We start from the raw sequence: 9,122 nt of genomic DNA, 5'->3' as shown, positions 1-9,122 counted from the left end.
AGCTTCCACGTTTTTGTTTGGATCTGCAAATTCCTGTTGTTGCTGAGTTCAACTTTTATTCTGTGGTGGTCTGAGAAGATACAAGGGATAATTTCTATTCTTTTAAATTTGCTGAGGTTAGACTTGTGACCTAAGATGTGGTCTATTTTGGAGTATGCTCTGTGGGCTGATGAGTAAAACGTGTACTCAGTTTTATTAGGTTAAATGTTCTATAGATGTCCATTAAGTTCAAATGCTGAATGGTTAGGTTTAAATCTAAAATTTCTTTTCTAAGCTTCTTGTTGGAGGATCTATCCAGCACTGCCAAAGGGGTACTAAAATCTCTGACTGTGATGGAGCTGGGAGTAATCAGGTTGCTCATGTCTGTTAGACTGCAAATTCCTGTTGTTAATGAGTTCAACTTTTATTCCATGATGGTCCGAGAAGATGCATGGAATAATTTCTATTCTTTTAAATTTGCTGAGGTTAGACTTATGACCTAAGATGTGATCAATTTTTGAATATGTTCCATGAACTGATGAGACAAATGTGTATTCAGTTTTGTTAGGGTGAAAAGTTCTATAGATGACTGTTAGGTCCAAAAGCTGAATAGTTAAATTTAAATCTAAAATTTCTTTGCTAAGCTTCTTATTGGAGGATCTGCCCAACACTGCCAAAGGAGCGTTAAAATCCTCCTTTTTTAAGGGAGAGATCAAGTTGCTGATGCCAGTTAGAGTTTCTTTTATAAATTGAGGTGCATTCTGGTTGGGTGCATAAATATTGATAATTGAAATCTCGTCGTATTGAGTATTACCCTTAAGAAACATAAAGTAACCATCCTTGTCCTTGCTCACTTTTGTTGGTTTAAAGCCTATTGTATCTGTGAATAAAATTGCAACACCTGCTTTTTTTCTGCTTTGCATTAGCCTGGAAAATAGATGACCACCCCATCACCCTGAGTCTATGCTTGTCTTTTAAAATAGGTGAGTTTCTTGAATGCAACAGATATCTGACCTGAGTTTTTGTATCCAGTCAGCCAGCCTGTGCCTCTTTAGAGGGCAATTTAAGCCATTCACATTGATTGAGACTATTGATAAGCCTGGTATACTTTTGGGTATTGAGTTTTTTGAAGGTCCAGTGGACATCTTTGATCCTTTTGTCACTGTGGAGATTTGATCAAAATTTTCTGGTTGGGTTTACTTATGTGGTGGAGGATTGTGCTGGTCATTATGGAGGATATCCTGGAGGGCTGGTTTAGTTATGGCAAATTTCTTCAACATGTGAATGTTGTTAAAGTATTTAATTTCACCATCATAAATGAAACTCAGTTTAGCTGGATACAGGATTCTGGGTTGAAAGTTGTTTTGTTTTAGGAGGTTGAAGGTCGATGACCACCCTCTTCTAGCCTGAAAGTTTTCAGCAGAGAGATCTGCAGTCATGTTAATATTCTTCCCCTTGTAAGTTAATGTTTTCTTGCGTCTAGTTGCTTTCAGGATTTTCTCTTTCATGTTGACTTTAGTGAAGTTGATTATGATATGTCTTGTTCAAGTTGAGTAGCGCTAGGGTTCTGAAGCTGTCTGCTATCTGAATTTCAGGATCCCTTGGCATGTCTGGAAAGTTCTCTTTCATAATTTCATGAAGGAGAGCCTCTGTGTTTAGTGAAGCAACTTTGTCACCTTCAGGGATTCCTATGAGGTGAATATTAATTTTCTTCAAATTATCCAAGAGCTCTCTGAGCGAGTGATCTGTTTTTGCTCTCCATTTGTCATGATCTTTGGAAGTTTGGGCACATTCAAAGTCTTTGTCTTCAGTGCCAGAGATCCTCTCTTCTGCCTGTTCCGTTCTCTTAATGAGGGATTCTACTGTGTTTTTCAGATCTTTAAGGGCTGCAACCTCTTGCTTCAGTGTATCGTAGTCTTTGATCATTTTATCTTTGAAATCATTGAATTCCTGGGACAGCTTTTGAATAATTTGAAATTCTAGTTCCCTCCTTTCCTCCATTCTGTTGATCTTATTCACTATCCAGATTCTGAACTCAATTTCTGACATCTCAGACATCTGTTTATGGAATGGGTCTTCAATTGTGTCTGCCCCATCCATCCTTGGGGGGGGGGGTTGATCTACTCTGGTTATTCTGATTACCAGAGTTTTTTCAGCTGATTCCACCCCACGCTGAATTTGCACCTTTTCGGAGACCATCCCCTAAACCCTTCTGCTAGAGGTTTCTTCTAGTTGTCTCCTGGGCACACCGCTGAGACCCCGGGAAGCAGGTACAGCGGGCAGGGCGATGCAGCCCTCCCTGGCAGGAGTCAGTGGTGGTTCCACACCACCAAGGCCCTGGGAAGTAGGGATAGCAGCTGGGGAGACAGCTGAGCATAGAATGCACTGGCTGGGGGAACCATTCTGCACGCAGGAAGCGTGGATCAAGCAGTTCTCCCAGTGAAGGACTGGGAGAGGGGCTTGGTCTCACAAGGGTGGGTGGATCTGCTCTTGGGTCTCCTCTAGCTGTCTCTGCAGGCAAAGGGGGGGAGGGTGGACTGGAAACTTCTTCTCTCTCGGCTGGGCTCCTGGTCTTTGACTTTGTTGGGTGTTTTCTAGACTTTATCCTTTCCTCTGGACAGGAGCTTCTGTCAGAGGCTGGTACCTGTCGGCCATCTTGACTCCCTCCCAATATTGGTATTTTAATGGGGATTGCACTGAATCAGTAAATCACCTTGGGTAGCATAAACATTTTAACAATGTTGATTCATCTGATCCAGGAAAATATGTTTTTCCAATTGTTCATGTCCTCTGTGATATCCTTTCTTAGTGTTTTAGAAATCTACCTGTGGAGGTGTTTTATCTCCTTGGTTAAATATATTCCTAGGTATTTTATTATATTTTTGTTGCTCTCAAGAAAGGTATTTGATTTGATCTCAGTTTGACTGTTGTTAGTGTGTAGCAATGTTACTGATTTGTAAACTTTTGATTTTGTAACCTGAGACTTGGCTGAATTTATTTATAAACCAGGAGTCTCTTAGCAAAATCTTTGGGGTTTTCTAGATAATAAGATCATATCATTAACAAAGATTACTAATTTTATTTCTTCCCCTTTTTGGATACCTTGGGTTTCCTTCCCTCACCTGAAAGCTCTGGCTAGGACTTACAGCACTATATTGAAGTGGTGACAGAGGCCAACCTTGTCTGTTTGCACTTCTAAAAGGTGAATGCTTTCAATTTCCCCCCATTCAGTATGATGTCTGTAGGTTGGTCATATTTGTCCTTTTCTGTCTTTTTTATCAAGGTAATATTGGCTTCATAGAATAGGTGGGGTGCATTCCTTCCTGCTCTGTATTATGAAATAATTTCTGCAGTATAGGTACCAGTCCTTCTTTGTAGGTCTGGTAATATTTGGCTATAAAACCACCTGGTCTGGAACTCTGTTGGGAAGTTTTTTTTTTTTTTTTTTATTGCTTCAATCTGGTTACTTGATATTCTTTTGTTGAAGAGTTCTATTTCTTCCTGATTGAGCCTACATAGGTTGTGTGTTTCCAAAAATATGTCCATTTCCTTCTGTTTTCAAGTTTATGTGCATAGAGAAATTAAAATTATTTAAAGATATTTTGCATTTCTGTTGCATTAGTTGTAATTTCTTCTTTTTTATTTCTGATTGACCTTATTAAGAATATTTCTTTCCTGTTTCCAGTTAATCTAATCAGAGGCCTATTAATTTTGTTCATTTTTTCAAAGAATCAACTTTTTATTTCATTAATCTTCTGTATAATTCCTTTGTTATTGATTTCACTTAGTTCTGCTCTGATTTTTGGTTATTTCTTTTCATCTGCTGTGTTTGGGATTGGTTTACTCTTCCAATTCCTTGAGATGACTCATTGGATTATTGTTTTGTGATCTTTCAGTTTTTTGGATATAGGCATTATGGCAATGAATTTTCTTCTTGTGACTCCTTTTGCTGAGTCCCACAGATTTTGATAACTTGTGTCCCCTTTGTCAGTTAGTTCTAAGAATCTTATGATTTCCATCTAATTTTCTCCTAGACCCAACTATCATGAAGCAATAGATTGTTTTGCTTCCATGACTGTATGGAGATGAATGTTTTTGTTGGAGTTGATTTCTAATTTTATTCCACTGTGGTCTAAAAAAATTATTTTTATTTTTTTCAATTTGTTGAGATGTATTTTGTGATCTAACTTGTCATCAATCTTACAGTTTGTTCCATGAGGTGATGAGAATATATGTTAAGTGATTTAGGGGTAAAATGTTCTGTAAATGTCCATTAGGCCTATTTGTTCTAGAGTTCCATTTAAGTCAATATTTCTTTGCTTTTTTCTGTGTAAAGGATTTTTCAGATTCTGCCAAGGGAGTGTTGAAGTCCCTGGCTATTATCGTGCTGCTGTTTATGATTTTGTTTAGATTAAGTAGGGTCTGCCTTATAAATCTAGGCATATCTATGTTAGGTTCATAAATATTTAGAATTGTTATGTCTTCTTGTTGAATTGTACCCTTTACCATTATATGTATAATGACCATCTATGTCTTTCTTTACTTTTGTTGAAGTCTGTATTATCTGACACAAGAATGGCTACACTAGCTTTCTTTTGGTTTGCATTTGCATGAAGTGTTATTTTCCATCCTTTTACCTTTTGTCTGAGTAAGTCCTTGTGGATTAGAGGTGTTTCCTGGAGATAGCTGATACTTCGCTTGTATTTTTCATCCATTCATCCAGCCTATGTGTCTTGATATTAAATCCAAATCACTCACATTTATTGAAATGATTGATAAGCAGGGTGGATTTCTATTCCTCCTGTTGAGTAGAACTTTATTGCTTTGTTTATCACCTGAACCACCTTCAACTTTTGGGTGATTTTACACTGGTGGGTGACTACTATCCTGATAAGTGTATAATGCAGATCGAGTACTTCCTGTAGGGCAGGTCTGGTCTTGACAAATACCTTCAGTGTTTGCTTGTCTGGGTAAGTCTTTATTGTTTTCTCACATAAGAAACTCAGTTTTGCAGTATGCAAAATACTAGGCTGGTCATTATTCTGTTTGAGAAGACCAAGAATGGGGCCCAGTCCCTTCTGGCTTGTAAGAGCTCAGTTTATTAGTCTACAGTTAGTTTGATTGGTTTTCCCTTTTAAGTTACCTGATACATTCACCTTATGGTTCATAGTTCTTTCATGTTATCTTTGACCAGTCATATGACTATTTGTAGTTGTGACTGCCTCTTGGCAATAAATCTCTGAGGAGTCCATGGCACTTCTAGTACCTTGTCCAGATTTCTGTAAAACCTGGGAGTATTCCTTCAAATAGGGTTTCCAGCCCTCATGTGGTTTCTTCTTCATCCTTAGGGATGCCTATGTTTCTTAGGTGTCTTTACATACTCCCAAATTTCTTGTAGGCTTTGCTTGTTTCTCTTATTTCTCTATTCTTCCTTTCATTCATTGACTTGTTTAATTTAAGGTGTCATCTTTTAGCCTGATTTTTTTTCCTGCCTGATCTAGCCTCTTTTTAAAGCTATCTATTGTGTCATATACTTCCTGAATGAATTTTTCATTCCCAGAAGCTCTGATTGATTTAATAATTAGACTTCTTTACTGATTTTTCCACTAATTTCTTGCACTCCTTTTGTGGTTTCTCTTTGCTGCATTTCTATTTTTTCTTGTATTTTGTTGACCTTCTTTACAATTCACATTTGAAATTCTTTACCAGTCATTTTGATGCTCTCATTTTCATTGATTTCCACTGATACAGTTACTATTTTCTTTGGGGGGGGGCGTGTCCTTTCACTTTGACTTTTCATGCATCTGGAGATATTCACTGTTTCTTTCTCATCTGGAGCAGCTTTTGCTTCTATTTTTGGATTTTATTTTGGCTAGATAATGGCACACTCAGTTTAACCTCTTGGACAGTGAGTGATACTTGTTGAGTGATACTCAATCATACTTTATATGATTAAGTTAGTAAATGCTCTAAAGGGCATGCAAATTGCCCCCCCCCGCCCCCCCCCCCCCGCCCCTGTAAATTAGCTGGTGCTTGACAGAGGGAACTAACTTGATGAAGTAGATAGCTATGCTGGCTTGACTGGAAGTACCTAGAAATCTCTGTAGGATGGATGAATGGGACTTCATCCTGGGACTTCCTTTTTCTGCCTTCTTCATGCTCTTTTCCTTCTTTCTAATTTTCTCCTCCATTTTGCTGGAAAACATCCTCCAGTATATTCTTCCTAAGCATCTTTATCTGAAGAAGTATAAAGAGAAGGTAAAATTTTTGAGACTTTGTATGTCTTTATTCTATACTCATATTTGACTGAGTTTGTAACCAGAAATACACTTTAAAATCAAATCTACTACTTTATTGTATCACCTAGTTCTTTATGCAGTCACTGGGGAACCCCTGTAGTATGTGTTCCTAAAGTTCAGAAGTGTTGGGATGGGCTTCTGAGCATGTGGCTACTTGACCTCAAGCAGAACAATCAGACAAGCCTGCCAGTAGTCTTTTACTATGTAAGGTGGTACCTAAAGCAAAGCTAGTGGATGAGGGCCCAAGAAACAGTAAGGCTAAAGAAGTTCCTTGAGGAAGATGTACCTGATACTGTTTCTAAAGATGGTATATCTATTGCCACAAGAATGTCATAATAATTAGCTATAAAACTTTAGTGACATAACAATAAGCATTCCTTGTTCATATACCTGGAAGCAGATGTCAGGTAGCTCTGCTAAGGTTGGCTAGAATTGTTCACATATCTGGGGGCTGGGTAGCTACTAACAAATCTAAGGATGATTCCATGTGGGTGACCAGTACAACCTGGCTGTGCTCCAGGAGTGTCTCATGCTCCAGGCTAACCATGTTCTTATGTCAACAGCAAACGCATAAAGTTTGTAGAAATACACTAGATCTCTAAAAATACACATGGCCCAGAATCAGAGTGAGGGGGTACTTCAAAGGAAACTGAAAAAGAACCATGAACACAGGGAAAACTGAAGAATTAGAGCCACTGCTATAGTCTATCATATCAAAGACAAATAAGACAACTATGGTTAATTCATTGTTCTAATAGATATTACTACCTTCTTTAATGAAGAACTTGAGATCTTCTCTGGACTTAGCTGTACTATAAATTAGGTTCTTATGAAGTATGAGAGTCACCTTTTTTATGCCAACTGTGAGACAGGGTCAAATGAGTGATTGGCTTGTTCTCTGCCTCTCTTTTCTCATCTCCTTTGTAACTGTTATATTTAGTTGGTCTGTACAGCCAGTTAAATGGCAATAGATTTTGGCTTAGGGAAGTCCAAATTCAGCCCAGAGAAATCTGACTTGGGCCCTCCTTAAATCAATTCAAGGCCTTTCTCTATTCTCAGGGCCAAGTTCTTAACATGAGAAATCTATTTTAATTCCATTCTTGTAAAATAACTGCAAAGTAAGCAAGTCAGTTAGTTTATTTGGCTAAGACTATGGGGCTAATAAATTTCAAACCTTATATAATCCACATTCCATTTTATGAATAACGCAATATAATGGTGACCTCACTAAAGCAATCCAAATCAGAAGGCCCAGATTCTACTCCAGGTTCTACCACTAACTAGTTGCACAACCTACTGGCAATTTACTTGATCTCTTTAGTACTCAGTTACCACATGTATATAATCAGGAATTGCTCTAAATTACAATAATCCAAATGTCCTGTTTCCATAGGACTTAATTTTCAAGTACATTTAAGACATAATAGCTGAAATAAAATTCAAAATGTTTACTTATTTCAGTGTTTTTCAGAACCTTTAATATGCTGTGCCTTTTAATCCCCAGGAGAGAAATATAATGTGTAGCTAATTTCACCAAAAACTCTTTAACTCCCCCACCATAAAACATGCTGTGTCCCACTGCACATACTTTGAGAAATGTACTGTTATTTCTAGCATCCTAAACGGTGAATTTATTTGTCAGAGTCCCAAAAAGAAAATGCAACTTCCAATGGGGACACTGGAGAAGAATATAATAAAATGACTCCAGTATTTACAAAGGGATGGGCAGGTTAGTGAAAGCAACATGGTGTAATGACTTAATCTGGGGTTATTAACAACTGTAAGCTATTACTACCCCTAAGTGAAAAGGGATAAAGGCAGGGAGCCAGGAACTAAACCTAGAGGAGTAACTGGGATAACTGCTTGGGAAGGGAAGGGATAAGATGGCATTTATTAGAAGGATACAACCAAACCATGGTGACCTGGCAGAAAAAAAGACCCAGGGAAATAAATAATTTTATTTTCCTCTCAACTTCAAACCTCTCACTAGAGTTTCCCATTTGTTGATCCCACCCAAAGGCCAAACGGTAAGAGAATCTAACTCACAGAACAGAGAACAAAATAGAAAAGAATGAAGAGGAAAACAGAAGCTATTCAACATAGTAGAGCTGCATTCACAAACAGCTAGATCTAGGCAATTAAATGGCGTCATCAGGGCTGAGTATCTTTTCGCTCTGCTTTCCTTTGCGGGATTCTAAGGCAGGCTCTTTTTTAAAAAAATATATTAAATCATAGCTGTGTACATTAATACTGTCATGGGGTATAGCGTGCTGTTTTTATATATAATTTGAAATATTTTCATCAAACTGGTTAACATAGCCTTCATGTCATTTTGTCATTTTCTTAGTTACTGTGTTAAGACATTTAATAAGGCAGGCTCTTTTAACCTGGCAGCACAGACAGCCAACAGCAGCTCCAGGCTTAAATCATTCTTAGTTAGATAGCAAGTCCAAATAAAATAATAAAAGAATAAACATATACATAGCACTTTCTATAATCCAGGCACTGTTGAAAGCTGCTTATGTATATTAACTCAGTTAATCCTATAAAATAGCTACTATATCACTCACTCTTTACATACCAAAGAAACTAACATATGCTTGATAAGTAGAAAAGGAAATGCTGAGATTTAGATTTAGGTAGTCTAGCTATAGAATTTGTGCTTTTAACAACTGTACCATAACTGTCTTTTGAAAAACAAACCTCATCTCATACAGCACCCATATCATTTATCAAAAAGCCCCTGGTGCTATTGGCTGGATAAGCACATGTTCAGGGCATGTTAGAACACTTAACTTGTTAACCTGTGTCATATGTTCACCTCTAAGGCAGGACACCATAAAA

The sequence above is a fragment of the Otolemur garnettii genome, unplaced genomic scaffold (genome assembly GCF_000181295.1).
Source record: "Otolemur garnettii isolate 467f Iridium unplaced genomic scaffold, OtoGar3 scaffold00011, whole genome shotgun sequence".
NCBI lineage: Eukaryota > Metazoa > Chordata > Mammalia > Primates > Galagidae > Otolemur > Otolemur garnettii.
Note: the sequence above shows the minus strand (reverse complement) of the source record.